The sequence below is a fragment of the Pongo abelii genome, chromosome 12 (genome assembly GCF_028885655.2).
Source record: "Pongo abelii isolate AG06213 chromosome 12, NHGRI_mPonAbe1-v2.0_pri, whole genome shotgun sequence".
Classification (NCBI taxonomy): Eukaryota; Metazoa; Chordata; class Mammalia; order Primates; family Hominidae; genus Pongo; species Pongo abelii.
This window is the reverse complement of record NC_071997.2, coordinates 50,167,890-50,188,557: the sequence shown is the minus strand read 5'-3', so window position 1 is coordinate 50,188,557 and position 20,668 is coordinate 50,167,890.

Genomic DNA, 20,668 nt, shown 5'->3' with positions numbered 1-20,668 from the left:
CTTATTTTATATGTTCATTTAATGGAATATACGCTGATTATCTTTGGCTCATATTACCATAGGAGGTAATTTTAGTGTCATCTGTAAGTGATATCAATGTACCTGATATGGGACTTCATAAAGGCCATGTACAATTTTGAAAGGCTAATAACTTTTATTGTTACAAGAATAGAAACAGTTAATATGTAGCATTAAATATACATTACAATGTAGAAGATTGTTATTACCAAACATGTATAGTCTGGTATTGAATCCTATGATCTGGGCAATTGGTATTGGCAGTGAGCAGGTAAACAGTCTCCTGTGGTAAAGACATGTACACACTGTCAGAAAATTCTGTAGGGATCTAGGATGTTAGGCTCCTCACTCCCTGGGATGGGCAGTGGTTTTAGAAGGCATCTGTGATGGAGACAATGGCCTCACCACATAAAGAAATTCAGATAATTATACTACGTATATAGTCAATTCAAAACGAAAGGCCTCTCCCCATGTTGTTATTTGGTATCTGGAAAACAGAGTGAAAATTTGGATAAGAAGTTATTTATACTAAGAGTTTAATAGGAGCAAAAATACTCAAAAAGCAAGTTTTTTTCAAGCAAGAATCAATCCACATCTCCCAAATCAAATTCCTCAACATCTCTGTTGTTTCTTCTTTCTGTTTCCCAAGCGACCACCTCCTATGATAGCAACCATGTTAATATGTATTATTACCCTTGTTACAGGGGTACTTCATTTAGTAAGGTATTACTAAAACCAAGGGATTGGCTTCCTCATTTTTATGTTCTTATTATTTTATTGAATATTTACTTTATATTTTAAATGCTGAACGGAAATATGACAATAATACATATCAAGAAAGTAGAGATTAATGACTGCATCAGACCTGGGTATAACTACTCCTACTTATTTTCATAGCTTTGCGTATTTATGCATATGCCAGAGTAGCAACTGTTTCCACAATTTCAAATTTTGTATCCTGATACTTTTCATTTAAATATGTTTACACACTCACACCCTTGCCCATACCCACATGCCTAGACATAACTATTACATACCTATTACACACACCTAATCATATGTATAAATGTAGACAAATGCTTCCACAGTATTAATAATAAAGGTAATTTCTTTAGCAGCAAAATCTTAGGTAATAAGATGATATAATATGACCTGGATGATTTAGCGTCTCTTAAAACTAACAAGCATGCTATGGCTTAGGTGAGAGTTCCCCGAAGTAGTGTCTTGGATTGAAATTATTTCCCAGTGATGTATTGGGAATAGTCCTCGCAGAAGAAAGTGTGTAAGGGAAATAGGATAGGGCAGGGGGAAAAAGGTAAACAAGAATAGGGTTCACAAGAAAACCACGACGCACAAATTGCACCATAATGTATATTTTGTCCTCCTTTCCCAGGCAACCATTGGCCAGGGCCTGTGGGCACTGGGGCAGTAGTGAAGGTTCTTGGCATTTGTCTGAGAACAGTTCTTGAGAAAAGAGACATTTAGGAGTTATCAACCCACATTCAGGGGACCTGGGGTAAGTTCATGAGTCTGGCCAGTAGTGGGGATCAGAACAGAACACAAACATTTTGTTAAAAACTTTTACAGAATGGTTATGTAATCTACTCCACGCTCTCAACATGAAGGTTTTGCTAAACACTTAAACTTCAGGATCTTGTAAAGTGGTGGTCAGATAGTTGGAATTAATTAAACTGGACACCTTAAAGCTCCTCACTCACTCTTTACGGTTCTTATTAGTTTCTTGCCGCCATTGAGAACAGTTCAGTACACCAGCCGGAGAGGGGCTATTTTAATTAAAGTAGGCTTGATACTGTGTTATTTTGTCATTGTTCCACATGCCAAGAATGCTTTATTTTATGATCAACATTTTAATGATTGCTTTCATGGTCAATTTCACTGACAGTGATACAATATGATAATAAATAACCAAGAAAACCAATTCAACCTCCCCCACATTTTCTTAGGTTGTAGATGGAGGGGCGTAAAACTCAGAAATTTAATTATATCACAAATAAATAAATGCAGGCTGTAAAGGAAAAATCTAAGTTAATTAATAATTTTGGCCTTCAAAGAATTCTATCTTATTTTATATTTTTTCAAAATTGAGGTAACAAGTGAAAGAAGGGACTGCTCAATTTTCTGACATTCACTTACCAGAAAATATTTTGTAAATTTGAATATGCTTGAGGTTAAAATATATATATGTCTTTACTCTGTCTCGGAGTCTAGGGAAGCACACAGCAGTTGGGAAAAACAAAGCAGTCAGAGTTTCTCCAAGACTAAGCCCAAAATACTGTGCTTATGGACCATAGAGTAAAACATCTCACATGGCTAAAATATAAGGACAAAGAAAATTAAGTACATCTTTATTTACATTCCTTGAGGATGGCTAGGACGTGGTGCCTTGGAACTAAAGGTTTCTTCCTGATAATTGCTACACATTGCATCATTAGATAAATATTTTAACTGTGAAGTGCCAAAAAAAAAAGTAAAGAACAGGAATTTGAATTCTAGTCCTGATTATGGATATAGTTCATTCTTCCCTGGCTTGAAAGTCAAAATTCAATTCAGAATGACTTTAATATTAATAGCTTTCCCATAAAGCAAGTGGTAGTGTAACAGTATTCCTAAATACTGCCAGAAACCTCTCCATCTCTTATCCAAAACTGGCACTACCTGAAATTGATGAGATGGCTGATCATACAGAATAAAATTCTACATGACTATTTAAGTCTTCATCTGCCCCCCAAATTTCTATTTTTTTATAATAATAATTATCATAGCTAATATTTATTGGAATATTATTAAATGCGGGATACTGGACTGTTTTATAGATATTATCCTATTTAATTAAGAACTTCAGTGGGATAATGCTTGCCTTCTTTTACAGATGAGAGAACACAAGTTCAGTGTGATTAAATGGCCTGAGTATAGCCATTCAGCTGACAAATGCCAAAGTCATAATTCAGAACTGAGTCTACAAACCTGAATTTTTATGCTATACAGCTTCTCCAATGCTGCTTGCTGAAGTAGCTTTTCATCAACTTTAAAATTCCTTCTGTTAGAGATATTAATTGGGGCATTTCTGACACTGGGGCAGCGAACAGCATTCATTTGGTAAAGTAGAGTTTTCTATTGCAGGTCAAACACGATATATCTTCAGCTACTTTAAAAACATACTCATAAGAGTTGCACATCACTACCTAGGACATCCTACTATTGTCTTCAAAAACAATAGCTTAGAGCACTTATTAGCATATCCCCAGGGTCTCTAGATAGCTATAATGAAGATGGACATGTGACTTTATATATATGGCCTGCTCTTCTATTCACACAGTCACATGTTATCTTTCAAACTATTCTAGATACTTCCCCCTTTGGGCTCTAAAATAAGGAAACACAAAGCTGACAAATATTCAGTGATAGGTAGATGTGTAGGGTGGGGAATATATAAGAAAAATCCCTTTGGGATATTGTCATGGGGGTCCATGAAGCCGGAATTGTATTGGGAGTCGGTGCAGAGGGCTTAAGTGTGATCAACATCAACCAGCACTGACCTCCACTCTACTCTGGGCATGAATTGTGGGACCCTATGGCTCTCTACCTGGTTACCTTCTTGTCTAAAGAGAGCCACAAGTATTGACTTATTGTATCAACTAGTAACGATGCTATCCAGTGAAGCACATCTCGGGTGACTGATACAAATGTTAATCAAAATTTCACAATTCATAGAAAGAAGAACCTACACAGCTACACATCAGTTTGTGCTGCCACTCTTTGCATTTCTCTCTGAAGTGTAAGGTTACAAGAATAAATCTCTCTTTCCATGTGTTTGAAGTATTGACCCACTGAGGCATCAAGGGTCTTGCATTCCTTGCCAGCTGTGCTGCTCTCTCTGCTGTAGTCTTTTAGGTCAAGTGTCACTGTGTCTGGAGTGGCATTTTGTGTGAATGTCAGCACTGAAAGGAAGCAAGAGTCAGTCTCCTAGAGCACCTATTATAAGTTTCTCTGAGCTTTCATTTGACATTTGCTACCTTATATTGCTGTATGTTGTTTTATTCATTTATGCTGTCATTCTGATTCTATCTATACTCCTGCAAAAAAATGACATGGTCTTATTTTAAGACATCAACATGCTTTATTCTGGTACATATTCTTCCCTATTATTTATGATACAGACAGACGATGAACTGAATTCTGAGAAGAAAAAGCTTATTGGCCGCTTTTTCACACCCTATGCTAAGTATGGTGCTACCTTACAAACAAACAAACAAACAAGAATGCATTTTTAAACTGATAGTGATTACATCTAGCTCTCTACCCCTCTGTAACAATGACTCCTCCCATTAGTCTTAAGGTAGGCAATTCATTTTCAAATCGAAAACAGAATCAAATGCTGCGTCATAACATATAGATAAGTAGGTGTGGATATAATTTTACGTTCCCATTGGTTTTGTTATTCTTTAGTTTGGAGGAGATGGTTAATGTGCCTCTTGAGATGATATTCGATTTTTAATTCTGTAGTTCTAGGAATATACAATGTTATGTTAATTGATGAGAAACCTAGCAAATTGTGTGTTTATGAATGCCAGCTCAAATAGTGATCTTTTTGCCCATTTTTAAAAATTTTACCTGAGGCACATTTCAAGCTCTTATCAGAAATAATTTTGCTGTGGGAGTATGTGTAGTTCGATGTCAAGTTTATGATGGGCCTGCTGCATAGGAGATAAGGAAATAATAATAGTAATAATAATTATAATGCAACAGATGCTAAGTGATTTACATGAATTTCTATATTTCAAATACTTCAAATATATGAGGCTGATCATATTTACTATGTGAACTGGTAAGTCACTATGTCACTAATTTCATTTCCTTAACTTTAAGATTCGAAATACCAGGTCCCCTTATTCACGGTTTCACTTTCTGTGATTTCAGATGCAAGTAGTCAACCGCAGTTCAAAAACATCTAATGGATAATTTCAGAAGTATACAATTCATAAGTTTGAAACTGTGCACCATTTTGAGTAACCTGATGAAATCTCAAGCTGTCCTACTCCATCCAACCAGGAATGAAAATCATCCTTTCCTGTACACATTATCTGCCCATTAGCCACTTAGCAGTCATCTCATTTATCAGATCAAATGTCCAATAGAATGTATATAAGATTAGGTACTATCTATAGCTTCAGGCATCCACTGGTGGTGTTGGAATATATCCCCCGTGGGTAAGGGGCGACAACTATACCACTTCGTAGGGCTGCTGTGATGATTAAATGGCATGCTTTTTTTTTTTTTTTTTGAGACGGAGTCTTGCTCTGTTGCCAGGCTGGCACGATCTCGGCTCACTGCAACCTCCACCTACCGGGTTCAAGTGATTCCCCTGCCTCAGCCTCCCAAGTAGCTGGGACAACAGGCCTGTGCCACCATGCCCTGCTAATTTTTTGTATTTCAATAGAGGCGGGGTTTTACCATGTGGGCCAGGATGGTCTCAATCTCCTGACCTGTCATCCGCCCGCCTCGGCCTTCAAAAGTACTGGGATTACAGGTGTGAGCCACCACGCCTGGCCTAAATGGCATGCTTTTAAGTGATAAGTACCATGTCCAATACACAGATTAAACTCCATAGGTGTTAGCCAGTTCCTACCTTAAAGCAGATAAGTAACCTGACCAAGTCTATACGGTCACTAGCAAAGATTTTAAGCTGTAATTCAAAGCCAGGTATCCATCCCCATGTTTTACCATTGTGCTACACTTCTGTATAGGGACACTGCAAGCCATTTTGAAAAGGAATCTAGAATAACAACTTGTTCCTTTTCATCTGGCATCCTGTGGAACAAAAATGCTATGCTTTCTTTGAAATACTGACTTGGAATACAAATGCCTTACAATGATCCACAAGTCCTTAAATAATTTGGCCCCAGTAAGTCCCTGGCTAGCTCTTCCTCTTCCCTAATTCTCCTGCTCTGCCTCAGTTGTGCTGATGTCTTCTTTGTTTCTCTGACAGGTTGGCCTGCTCCCATCTCAGGTCCTTTGTGTTTTCCTTTCCTTCTGGCTACAGGTATCTCCTTTATCCTCTTACTTACTTCAGGCTATTCTCCAAACATCATCTTCTCAGTAAGGCTTTCTTTAATTTCCCTATATATTTTGTAAACCCCTCAGAACTATCTCCTGCCAACACTTCAGTTCTTCTATCCCAATTTATTTTTTTCTCCTGAGCATGTATCAATATTAAACTATTTATTTATTTTTCTACTTATTTATCAATAAAATATAAACTTTGTAAATACAAAGATTTTTGCCTCTGGTTCATTCATTGCTGAATTCCAATTTCTTATAATAGATCCTGTCATCTGTTATACAGTATGCAATCACACAATATTGCTGAATATATGAATACATGCAAAGGGTTATTTTCCCAAAAACTACACACACACACATAATGTTATGTGTTTGTCTTTTCCTCTAGACTAGTGCCAAGCTGGTAGAACCAAATGTCATTGGTGAAACAAAGGCTCTGTATTTGCACTGCCCAATACAATAGCTATAGAACACATGTGCCTTTTAAGCATTTTAATAGAGCTAGTGCCACTCAAAGACTGAACTTTTTATTTTATTAACTTAAATTTGAATAGCCATATGTAGCTGGTTACCATGTTTTTTGGTACTTCTAATTTTCAAATTGTGGGTAGCTGGATGGTTCCACAAACACTGATACATAATTTAAATAGCCATGAAAAAGTATTTCCAGCTGCTTATTAAAATACAGTGTTAAGTAAAGGCAGATGGGTATTATGCATGGACCATGTTCCTTACATAGGGCCAGCTGGATCCCTTTTCTATGTTATATCTTTGCTCTTCTCTCTGCCCGGAATTTTGTTTATCCAGAACTTGAATTGTCTCTTTCAACCTTCATCTTTCATCTCAATTGTGCTTTTCTCAAAGAAACATTTCCTACCAACACTATCTAATACAGCCCTTAATACCCAGGAACATACTTCTTATTATCCTGCTTTATTTCATTTTTAGCATTTTGCAAAACAAAATTTGTTTATTTGCTTTATTTGTTTATACTGGTTCTAACCCAATAAGAGAGAAGTCCAAGAGAAAAAGGACTTTGTCTTTCATATGCATTGCTATGAGCTCAGTACTGAGAATAATGCCTAACATTAGATGCAGCTCTACACATATGTGTGAAATACGTAAATGATATAATTTTTTTTACTATCTTAGTACTTGTAGTTGCGATTTTAGGTGGAATTGGACAGACTGTGGCCTCATTTATAATCTCTTCAAGGTTCTTAAGTATCTTGATGCTACTACATGATAATTATTCTTCTCTGAAATTTGCTGAAAAATTGTGTATGTGTGTGTGTGTGTGCGTGTGTGTAAATAACTCTGTAGCGTTGGGCTGTTAGGTAATCTGCTTTCTGTGTTCAAATTTGCTAGTAATTTCCCGTGTTACTAGAGTTTGTGTCAAATCACAGCCCAGGGCTTTAATTTCTCCTTCTGTCAAACATAACAATGACACTGGGTAATGTTTAAGAATCATTAAAGTGTAAACTTTCTCACCACAGCTATTATCACTATAGTCCCCAATAAAAATCAGGTCCTGTGGTGAGTGCAAAGTGTAAGGAGCTAAGGAAGGATCCAGGCAATGTTCAAACTCTCCCAAGAAAAATGAGGCATTTGCCCAAGGGACAAAATTAAAGTGGCTCTCCTTACTCAGTAATTGAGATAAATAATATTTTAATGCAAGATTTATTTAATCCCATATTTCTTTTCTTTTTTTTTTTTGAGATGGGGGTCTCATGATGTTGCCCAGGTGCATGCCACTGCACCTGCCAATGCCATATTTTTAAAAGTTGGATAGAATCAGTTGCCATCCTGTACTGAGCCTATTCAAGCCTTAGGGAAAAGAAAAACATCAGTAAGACTTACTTTAGCTTTATTTAAAAAGTCATGTTATTTTTATTATGGATTTTTTTGCATTAATTTTAACTTAAAAAAATAGTACATAAAGTTAGAATTTCCACATTTAGCAAGTAAAAATATAGGACACACAGTTAAATCTGAATACTAGATAAACAGCAAGAAAGTTTTTGGTGTAAGTATGTCCCATGCAATATTTAAGTTTGAGATAAACTATGTGTGAAGCATTCTTTTAATAAAAAATTATCTATTTTTTATCTGAAAATCATATTTAACTGCTTATCTTGTATTTTATCTGGCAACCCTAGTAAAAATACTATTTGTTTTCATTACAAATTCTTTGGCACCCTGTTAATTTTGCAAACCCCTAAATTTTGCACCCAAAGAAAGTACTTTTTCCCATTCCTTTCCCAGGCATAGGATGCTGTCCATAAAACAGTTACTAGGTGAGTAACAAAGTAAAGATTTATCAGCAGCAGGGAAACACTAAGACTACCTACCCAGTTGCCAAAAGGCAAATTCCACTTATTTTACAATCCTGAAATGGGCAAATCAGTCCTTAGTTTCAGCTGATTAACCAAAGATCTATTAAATATTTTGAGCTTGAAAAGAAGTATTTTTAAAAATATAAGACACAAAGAGGGTGAAAATAATCTTTGCAGTTTTGAGGATTAAACAAAAATGTTTCTTACCTCATTGTCACACCAATCGTTATCTTGAACAATTCAGATATTAAATGAATCCCTCATAATTTTGAATAAACCTGTCCGGCCTCTGAGCCCAAACTAAGCCATCATATCCCCTGTGACCTGCAGGTATACATCCAGACGGCCTGAAGTAACAGAAGAATCACAAAAGAAGTGAAAATGGCCAGTCCCTGCCTTAACTGATGACATTACCTTGTGAAATTCCTTCTCCTGGCTCATCCTGGCTCAAAAGCTCCCCCACTGAGCACCTTGTGACCCCTACCCCTTGCCAGCCAGAGAACAACCCCCTTTGACTGTAATTTTCCTTTACCTACCCAAATCTTATAAAACAGCCCCACCCCTGTCTCCCTTTGCTGACTGTCTTTTCAGACTCAGCCTGCCTGCACCCAAGTGATTAAAAAGCTTTATTGCTCACACAAAGCCTGTGTGGTGGTCTCTTCACACGAACGCGAGTGAAAAAACCCTCTTACTGCCATTTAATGTATTCTGAGTGGAGTCAGCAAAGTGATTGTCAGTTGTTCCCACATGAGACATTTTTAGCAAATGGGAAAGGGAAGTAACATTTAAAAATTCCAAGATCATCACTTATAGATAGGCATGCTTATTTGCATATGTCTATTTATTCTTTTTTTTTTAACATTTGCTCCTGTTACTTTAAAAGCTTCTAGGCATGAATGCATTAACATATACCATTAAGCAACTTTTTGAGAGGGAAAATGTGTGCTGTAGAGATGTTAACCGAACAACATTAAGGGAAACATCTGTAAACAGCTCACAGAAAAAAAAAAAAAAATCAGTTGATCGTTTAGCTACAAGCTGTAAAGAAAATGGACTTTCAGATGGAAAAAAATAAACCCATTACAGATACCCAGTTACTTCTATAGTAGCCATGAAAACAAATACAGTAGGTACAGAAAAAGTTAGCAACACCATTATGTTTTCTGAAAGTAACTATAAACAGATGCATGTGAGAAAGATGATCAGTTTCACAGTTATTTAATGAGGGATGAATCTTAAGAAAAGCTTATAGGGATTCCACAACCAAGTTTTACAGTTAGAAAGGCCTATTTGTGTGTGTGTGTGTGTGTGTGTGTGTGTGTGTGTGTGTAGGGGAGAGAGAGAGAGAGAGAGAGGAGAGAGAAAGAAAGAAACCCATCACTTTAGGCTTTGCATGTGTTTAAATGGGGGCATGATAGCCAAAACAAAAGCTAAAATTCCTATCTTCATCAACAAAGATCTCTCACCATGTCCGAATTCTGGAATAAAAGAGTCGTCATCATCACCTTATCTGCAATGAAAAAAATAAATAAATAAAAAAGACTTACATCTTTGTTTTACATAGTTGTCATGAGTTAAATAATGCCCCCCCACCCCTCAATTTATGTCCACATGGAACCTCAGAATGTGACTGCATTTGGGTCTTTACAGATGTAATTAGTTCCAGATTTTGATATGGATTCAGCCTGGATTTAGGAATCTCTCTAAAATGAGTGACTGCTAGCCTTATAAAAAGAGGAGAGGAAACAGAGACATAGAGATGAAGGCGATGTGAAAATGGAGGCAATGGTTGGAGTGATTTACAAACCAAGGAATGCCAAGAATTGCCAGAAAACACCAGGAAACGCCAGGAAAACTATTAGGGAGGCGTTGGATAGTTCTCTCTCAGAGCCTACAACCTACAAAAGGAACCAACCTCGCAGACAAATTGATTTAAGACTTTAGCTCTCCTACTGTGAAAGAAGACATTTCTGCTATTTTAAGCCACAAAGTTTATGATAATTTGTCACGGTAGTTTTAAGAATCTACTGTAACAGCTGATAAACTCTTAACCACTTAGTCAGCATTTACAGAGGTCTGATACATGTTAGGGCATTGCTTTAAACTATAATGTTCATTTGAATCACTGTTAAACTGCAGATTCTGATTCACTGGTTCTTGGAGAGTCCTGAGATAGCTCATGTCTAACAAATCATGAGGTGATGCCAATTTAGCTGCTTCTAGAATGACATTTTCGGCACCAAAGCTATAATAGGGCACAACAAAAGACCCTAATCTATAAACTTTTTTGTTTTACAGCTGCAATTTGGGTGAAAAGACATATCTTACCAACATGTAAACTTATAAACAATTGAGGAATTATGTGATAATCAAAGATTAGAGAATAAATGTTATTCGTGTGAGCTGGATTCATCAGGAGAAGGTTTGATATAAAAGGGACATTTTGGGGTGAGTTAAAGACAAACAGAATTAGCAACAGTGAGATTAGACCAATTAGTGCAAATTCATGATAGAAAACACTAAGAATGATATTAGAAAGGAACAATGAACTGCATTACAGAAACATAATTATTGTTTTTATAGTTAACTAACATATTTACCAAGGATAGACATTTCTGGTAACCGAAAAGTTAATAAAAATGTGGTTATGTTTGCACATATTTATAGAGGACATTACTGTCTTTTGGTTTACAACATAAGTAACAAAAGGCAGAATCTAATGTGCTATAAATAAAATTATTATTGCTATATAAAAATATCCAAGGAGGGTGAGAGACTGGATTTGTTAGGATGGGAACAATGTGAATTGTTTTGTTTTGTTCCTTTTTAAAAATTTCTTCTGTTATTTTTATTGTTCTCAATTTTGGGACTGCTATTCCAATAGCTAGAGCTTTTGAATCTTGTACTAAGTATAGAATACAGATGCAAATTTAATTCATAGATTTATAGGGGATTTTCCAAATATTATCATACTTGCCATATAAGGTTAATGATGGTTCCAGAATGTTTCAAGGGATACATTTGACCAATAGTTATATAATAAACACACTTATTAGTGAAATATTTCACAGTCCTTTACATTTTCTGCTCTTACCAGAAATGCCATGACAGACAGCAGGAGTATTATCAGTAGTGATGGGAAAAACAACTTTACTCCAAATTTAGTTTTAGAGATTTTATCTTCTGGTGTATTTTCAGCATCCCATGATAGACTGACATTATCTTTGAGATTTGAAAAAATTTTCAATAAAGCTGAGCATCGCATCCTCCACTATGCTTAGCACCAATACTACTACCCATACATCATGTGGATGAAGAGCAAGTGACAAGTTCTGTATAAAAGTTAGGTTATACTGGCCAGGCATGGTGGCTCACACCTGTAATCCCAGCATTTTGGGAGGCTGAGGCAGGTGGATCATCTGAGGTCAGGAGTTCGAGACCAACCTGGCCAACATGGCGAAAGCCCATCTCTACTAAAAATACAAAAATTAGCTGGGCGTGGTGGCGGGTGCCTGTAATCCCAGCTACTCGGGAGGCTGAGGCAGGAGGATCGCTTGAACCCGGGAGGCAGAAGTTGCAGTGTGCCAAGATCGCACCATTGTACTCCAGCCTGGGCAATAAGAGCAAAACTGCATTTCCGAAAAATAAAAATAAAAATAAATTTTAAAAAGGTATGAGTTATTATTTTTTAAAAACTTTAATAGGTAAAGACATGCAAGATGATAGAAGCTAGCAATAATGTCTAATCCTAGAAAAAACACAGATCATATGAATATTTCACTGTATGTTCTCATTATTAAATAATGCTTTGTGTACATATATTTCACACTTTCAGCTGAAGATTTTCTCCTTCAGAAGTAATTATATTACTATTTTTACAATAGAAAATTTAAACCTAATAATTTCCAACGAGATAACATTATGCTTAACCAATCAGTTTGTAAACAAAGTAATAAAGCACCAATAAAAATATGAGTTGCTTTTTGATGTAGCTATAGATATTTGAAAATATAGAATAATTTTCCAAGTTTATTAGATGCCAGTCAAGTCAAAAATCTATAGTCTAGTCATTGGCCAGTGCCACTAGCTATCTAGAGCTGTGTGAACATTCATAGCATTATTAAATCTTTCCAGATTTACACAAATAGTTGTGGGTTTATTTTATGACCCTATATATTACAAATATATACTAAAATGTTTATGTTTAAAATTACATAATGTCTAATATGTAATTTTCTTTAAAATAACACAGAAGCAAATGGAGGTTTGGATGGGAAGTTGTATTCTTTCTACTTTTTATATATGTTCAAAATTCTCCATAATGAAAAGGGAAAATATTATGTTAAACAATTCATCAATTTAGCTTCTCCTACTGGTACTCCATAGAGCTGTGTACGTCTATCAAAAAAACCTTATACCATTTTATTGCTGTTTGTCTTTCATGATAGGCTGTAGGTTCCGTAATGGAACTATGTAATGTTATTCAATGCATCCACAACAATTAGCACAATTAGTATCCAGCATGAAGTAGGGATTTACTAAATATTTATGGAGTGAATAAAGTTATGAATAAATGAACATAAGCACAACAACTGTCCTCTGGTTTCCTGTAATGCTTAGAATTGAAAATACTTGGGCATGTATTGGTGAGATAATGGACGTTCATTGCCATGGAGGCCAACTTCACTTCTCTCCTAGGCTCACATTGTATTTTAGGCCACATCAAATAAGAATAATTGTTACTAAAATAAACCAGGAGATCATTGTGTTTGTACTGCACAGCAGAAGCTGTTCCCAAATGCTTTTATTTTCTGTCAATATTTTTTGTATATTATAGCAAATACTGCATTTCCAGATGAGTGTCCTGCCTCCTTATACATCCTTTGTTCTACAGATGAAAAAACCTGATTAAATAGGCTAGGTTTTATATCTGAAAGCAGGTAACTTAAAGAAGAACTGGCCCTAGGAATAGGCAGACTAAGACAGCTTTGAGGATTCTGAAATTTTGTGGACATCAAATAAATTAACATTTATTTAAAAAAATTGTTGCATTGATATCAATACCTTGACAGAATTTCCTCCTTACTCTTCCAATGTTTTCTTCCTTCCAGTAAAGCATCAGAGATACTTTCCTGAAGTTAAATGGAAGCTATAACACATTGAAGCCTCACTGCTAATTCCTACCATGGGATAATTCAAAGACCTAGAAAGAAGGCCTAGATTTATTCTCAGCTCTACCACTCCTAGATGAGAGACCTTATTAGGCAAATCATTCAATCTTTCTGAGCCTCATGTTGTTCACCAATGGGAGAATACTTCACAACATTTTCAAAATTGCAGGCAAGAAAATACATAAAAATTATGCTATGTAAAATAAAATGTGCTACAAATTTATACACACACACCCCTGATTCAAAATTATGTACTTCTGCATTAACGTTCTAAAGGATTAGAACAAGTGATTCATAAATTTTTATGTGAAATGTCTCCAGGGTATGTGTTTACATATCCCTCCCTCCGTTCCTTCCGCAAGCAGAGGGTCGAATTAAATCACAATCTGTTTCATGGTACATTATAGACATAGGTTCTTGAAAAGCCCCTTTGTTAATTTATCAATTTATTGATTTCCTTTGCCTTTATTCCACACTCCTGTTCCCTCCCTCCTTTATGTACAACCATTAATGTGTTTAATGTGCATCTTTTGTTTATATATTGTTGCAAAATGTACATTGTTGATTTTTGTGCCTGCTTTCTATTTCAACTGATAGTGGATTCTAGGTCTCATTTTTTTAATTAAAATATATTTTCCACATTTTTAATAACTATGTGTGCATGTCTAGACCTGGGCTTCTAACTGCATCATAGTTCTCTATCCTCCTCTAAGTCTCCAGTGTATTCTCATGGTATTGTGACCCTATGAATCTCAGGGTAGTCCACATTTTACCTATTCATTAGCCCAGTGAAGAACTCCAGATTCCACTAATTCCTGGCAACCTCATATAATGTCACCTGGGCATTTTCACACAAGTCCACCCACATACCTATGTGAACACTGTGTGTGTGTGTGTGTGTGTGTGTGGCACTAGGAGAATATGTGGTTGAGTCATAGGGTATCCCTACAATAAACTGAAATAAGTAGCCCCAAATTGGTCTTTAGAATGGCTGCATAATTTTTACTCTTGTGTCCAAATTTTTCACAACATTCTAATTCAGATTTTGGTGTTATTTAGTTTTCTAATATTTGCCAATAGAGTGGTTGTAAACTGATATCACATTGTTTTTTAATTGGTATTTAACTGATTACTTGTGGGTATCATAATTTCTATATATATTAATTAGCCTTTTAGAAATCTAGATCTGTTACTATCCCAACTTTTTTTTGCTTACTTTTTTGGTTAGGGTTGTAGTTTTTCTATGAAAGCTGTAGGATTTGTGTGTGTGTGTGTGTGTGTGTGTGTGTGTGTGTGTGTGTGTGTGTGTGTGCATGCTCTCTTTGATAGTAACTCCATACTAGTTTTAGGTTTTGCAAATACCTTCTCCCATTTTGTCATTAGTATGTTAAGTTTGTCCAGAATTTTAGCTTTAACTGTTCAACAGAAGTCTTTAACTTCTATGTAACAAAGCTTACCCATTTTTTGCCATATGCTTCATGGTTCTAAAATTTTATTTAAGAAGCCCTTATCCAATCTTAAGTCACTATGCTTTTAATAGTCCTAATCCTTTTGAGTTTCATTCTTGTAGGTGGTTTTAGGCAGAAATCCAGCTTCACTTATCTCCATATAGTAAATCAGTTTTTACAATGCCATTTATTAAATAATCTGCCCCATTCCAATTGAATTACAGGACTCTACTGTATATTACCTTCCCATATATATATGTAGAATTTTTCTAAATGAAATTGTGAAGAACTGACATTGTTACAATAGTTAGTCATGCATGAAAAAACATGGAGATATAATTTTTAAATTGCTTTCAATGCTCTTGACTAAAGGTTTAAAGTTTTCTTCAAAGGATTGCCATGACATGAATGTTTGTGTCCTCTTAAAATTCACGTGTTGAAATTCTAACCCCCAATGTGATGATATTAGGGTGGGGCCTTTGGGAGATGTTTAGGTCTTGGGGAAGGAGCCCTTATGAATGAAACTAGTGTCCTTATAAAAGAAGCTGGTGAGATACTACTTTCTCTTCAACAATGTGAGAATATTAAAAAACAAAACAAAACAAAAATGCCATCTATGAATTAGAAAGCTAGTCCTCATCAGACAGCTGAATTTGTCGGCTGTTTGACCTGGACTTCCCAGCCTCCAGAAGTGTAAGAAATAAATTTCTTTTGTTTATAAGAATACCAAGTTTATCATAGTTTTTTACGGCAGCCTGTACAGACTAAGGCAGAGATCTTACAGGTTTGCTGTTAATGTACTACTATATACTTTATGTTTCTTGTTGCTATTCTTAATGGAGTCATATTTCATTTTATTTTTATTTTGTTATTGTTGGTTTAGGAAAATGCTATAAAATTTTCTTTCATGCAGAAACTTGCTGAACTCTTCTTTAGTTTTAATAATTTGTCAGTTGATTCTTTTAGATTTCTGCCATAAATAACTATTTCATTTTAGGTCTTTTCTTCAACTTATCACATAAAAATCTCCCAACAGCTATCTTACATAGAACAATAAAGATGACTCCCAAATGTTAACCAGCAACTGAGACCTCTCTTCTGAGCATCAGACTAGTCGAAGCGATCCTCAAATTCCACATGAACTTACAATATTTTTACTTGAAAAGTTTGTTTTTCTGCTGTTTCTTACTTAATGACTGATATAACTCTCAATCCAGTTGCACAAAGTGGAAAAATAGAAGTCAACCTAAAGAGCATTCTTATTTCACCCTCATATCTCATACATTATCAAGTTGTGGCAATGCCATCTTCTTGGCTTTTTAGTTCTTATTAATTTGAATTTTCCTCTTCTTTTTTCTCTTCCTTTTTGTCTACTACCATAAGTCTTCTAATTATTCTTCCTGTATCTCTACCCTTGGTTCTCTTCATATGGTAGTTAAGGAATAACTTTTTTTTGGAAAGCAAAGTTTACTAAGTATTTGCCTTTTTAAAATCATTTTAATTATTTTGGCGAGAAAAGTAGAGTCTTCAGAATGACTTACAAATTCCTTCACAGGCTGATGCCTGCTTAATTCTCTGCAAGCTAATTAAGTACAATGATATCCCTGACCACTTGCTAGGATTTCTGCTCTTCGTCAAATTCTTATAATTAATTATTGCATTTCTAATGTTTATCTTTAGTAATATTGTCCTAAATGCACACACAAGGTCTTTGAATCAGTGACCTACTGATATATCAGTGACCTACAGTATACCTACTGTATTAATCTGGGTTCTCTAGAGGGACAGGAATAATAGAATAGATGTATATATGAATGGGAGTTTATTAAGGAGTTTGTTTGTTTATTTATTGATTTTGAGATGGAGGCTCACTCTGTCACCCAGGCTGGAGTGCAATGGTGTGATCTCGGCTCACTGCAAACTCTGCTTCCCCAGTTCAAGCTATTCTCCTGCCTCAGCCCCCCAGGTAGCTGGGACTATAGGCACCCCCATCATGCCCCGCTAATTTTTGTATTTTTAATAGACACAGCGTTTCACCATATTGGCAAGGCTAGTCTCGAACTCCTGACCTCGTGATCTGTCCGCCTCGGCCTCCCAAAGTGCTGGGATTACAGGCGTGAGCCAACACACCTGGCCTATTAAGGAGTATTGACTCACATAATCACAAGGTGAAGTCCCACAATAGGCCTTCGGCAAGCTGAGGAGCAAGGAAGTCAGTCTGAGTCCCAAAACCTCAAAAGTAGAAAAGCCAACAGTGCAGCCTTTATTCTGTGGCCAAAGGCCTGAGAGCCCCTGGCAAATCACTATTTAAGTCCAAGAGTCCAAAATCTGAAGAACTTGGAGTTCAATGTTGGAGGGCAGGAAGCATCCAGCACAACAGAGTGATGAAAGCCGGAAGACTCAGCATGTCAAGTCTTTCCACTTTCTTTCTTTTCTTTTTTTAGACGGAGTTTTGCTCTTATTGCCCAGGCTAGAGTGTAATGGCACAATCTCGGCTCACCACAACCTCTGCCTCCCAGGTTCAAGTGATTCTCCTGCCTCAGCCTCCCGAGTAGCTGGGATTACAGGCATGCACCACCACACCTGACTAATTTGGTATTTTTACTAGAGACAGGGTTTCTCCATGTTGGTCAGACTGGTCTCAAACTCCTGACCTCAGGTGATCCATCTACCTCGGCCTCCCAAATTGCTGGGATTACAGGCATGAGCCTCCGCACCTGGCAAGTCTTTCCACTGGTTTCTGCCTGCTTTATTCTAGCCTCTCTGGCAGCTGATTAGAGTGTACTCACCCAGAATGAGGGTGGGTCTACTTCTTCCAGTTCACTGACTCAAATATTAATCTCCTTTGGCAACACCCTCACAGACACACCCAAGAACAATACTTTGCATCCTTCAATCCAATCAAGTTGACACTCAGTATTAACCATCACAGTCACCATTGGTTGTTTTGTACAACTGACAGCCAGATTCACTTTGCAGTGTTGATTTCTCAATGCCCAGCTGCCTCTGAGTTACACAATGAGAGCCAGATAGAAAAATATCCTATACCCACTCCTTGAGTGAGAGTGAGAAAATGAGAGAGAGAAAATATGAATTTTCTGTATAATTAAAGGAGATGAAGAGCCTTTCCTTGCCTTACAAGAGGATTTACTTGGAGAAAGTATTGAAATACCTTACTCCTTTGGTATTTGAATACATCTCTCTAGGGAAAAGACAATCTGAGTGTCTCCAGTCAGGGGAAAAAATCTTCTAGGATTTAGTCTTCAGTACCACCTTTAAAAATTAAACATATATCTCCTGAGATAAGAAAATCTCTCTTAAGTTCTCTTTCTAATTAGTTGCAATTTTAATAAGATATATTTTATATGTTTATATTTTAAATACCATACAATTTATCAATTTAGAGCATATAAATCAATCATTTTAATATATTCACAGCTTGTTCTAACATCACCAAAATTGATTTTAGAACATTTTAATCACCCCCAAAACAAATCCCCTATCCATTTGCAGTACTCTCTATTTTCCTCCCAACTTCCCAAACCCTAGGCAATCAGTAACTTACTCTCCACTGCTGGGTCTGACCTGCAGACCCTGGCTGAGTGACAGATGAAAAATTGTACGCAGACACAGGTTTTTTTTGCCTGGCTGCATGGCTCGGGGACCGGGCCACCACAGACACTGAGGAAGGTGCCATAAAGTGTCCCAGCAGCTGTAGCCCAGACAAGCTGGTGCTACAGGCATTTATTTAGTAAAGAATTAATGACAAAGGCTTTGAGTCAACACACTTGTGGGTAATTAACATGGTCAACCCTCCCCCACCCCCCACCCGAGGGCTGTCCTTTGTGTGGATGATTTAAAGGCCAGGTTCTGAGGCCTAAGTAAACTAACTTATCTAGATCAATCCCTTTACATTATTTTTTGTTATCTACCTTTTGCTCTCAGGCTCCAAATAAGAGAATTTGACTGCCTTCAGCCAAATTATCTTTCGAACCTTTTGCAAAACCTCCTGGCCTTCCAAGAAGGTTTGCGTTTTTCCTATAATTTCTCCCACCACCCTGACTGATCTCCCACACTCCATCTCTATGAATTTGCCTATTCTGGATATTTTGTATCATTTTATGAAATGAATAATTCAGTATGTGGTCTTCTGTTGGCTTCTTACAAGTAGAAGCATGTTTTCAAGATTTATCTATGTTGAAGCATGTATTGATAGTTCATGCTTTTTTATTGTAGAATAACTTTCCATTATTTGAATATACAATATTTTACTTATCCAATATCAGATAATAGATATGTGAATTGTTTCCACTTTTGGCTACTATAAATTCTGCTACTGTGAACATCCATGTACAAACCTTTGTATGGACATGTTTTCATTAAAATATATGTAGATACATATATACCTAGGACTGGGTATATGGAATGACTGGGTCATATGGTAATTTTTATTTTGAGGAACTGCCAGATGAAAACTAACTGCACCATTTTCCATTTTCATCAGCCATGGGTGAGGGGTCAAATGTCTTCATGCCCTTACCAGTACTCGTATTTGTCTTTTTTACTACAATTATCCTAGCAGTTATGATGTGGTATCTCATTGTAGTTTTGATCTGTATTTCTTGATAGTTGAGAAAGTTGAACATCTTTGAATTATCATGGAATCTTAACAAAAATCAATTGATTGTGCATATGAGAAAAGTTTTTTGGACTCTCATTATTCTTTTTTTTTTGAGATGGAATCTTGCTCTGTCACCCAGGCTGGAGTGCAGGGGCGCCTGCAACCTCCACCTCCCAGGGTCAAGTGATTCTCCTGCCTCAGCCTCCTGAGTAGCTGGGATTACAGGCATACACCACCACACCTGGCTAATTTTTGTATTTTTAGTAGAGACGGGGTTTCACCATGTTGGTCAGGCTTGTCTCGAACTCTTGACCTTGTGATCCGCCCACCTCAGCCTCCCAAAGTGCTGGGATTACAGGTGTGAGCCACCGTGCCCAGCCTGAATTCTCATTCTATTCTATTGATCTTTATGTCTCTACTTTGGCCAGTACCACGCAGCCTTGATTACTGTAGCTTTATAGTAAGTTTTAAAATCATTAAGTATAAAACGTCCAACTTTGTTCCATTTATTCAAGATTATGAATCCTTTAAATTTCCATATGAATTCTGGAATTAGCTTGTCCATTTCTCCAAAAAAGTCAGCTGGGGTTAGATAAATGATAATTAGTTAATTAATAAAGATCAATCAACAGATAAATTTGGGAAGTATGCCTTCTTCACAGAAGTATCTTCTGATCCATAAATATAGTCTTTCTGTTTTAGTTCTTTGAACTTGCTCCCGGAATGTTGGCATTTCTTTTCTTATGTTTATTACTATTTCAGTTTTATAATAATAGAAAATTTTTTCTTAATTCCATTTGAGGTTGTTTATTACTACTGTATAATGTAGCATTCTTGTATATTGATCTTGTGTCCTATACCCTTGGTAAACTCATTAAATTCGTTGTAATAGGTTTTTAGTGAATTTCTTTGGATTTTCTTTAAATAAGAACATATCATCTGTCAATAGAGATAGCTTTACTCTCTTTTCAATTCAGATGCCCTTTATTTTCT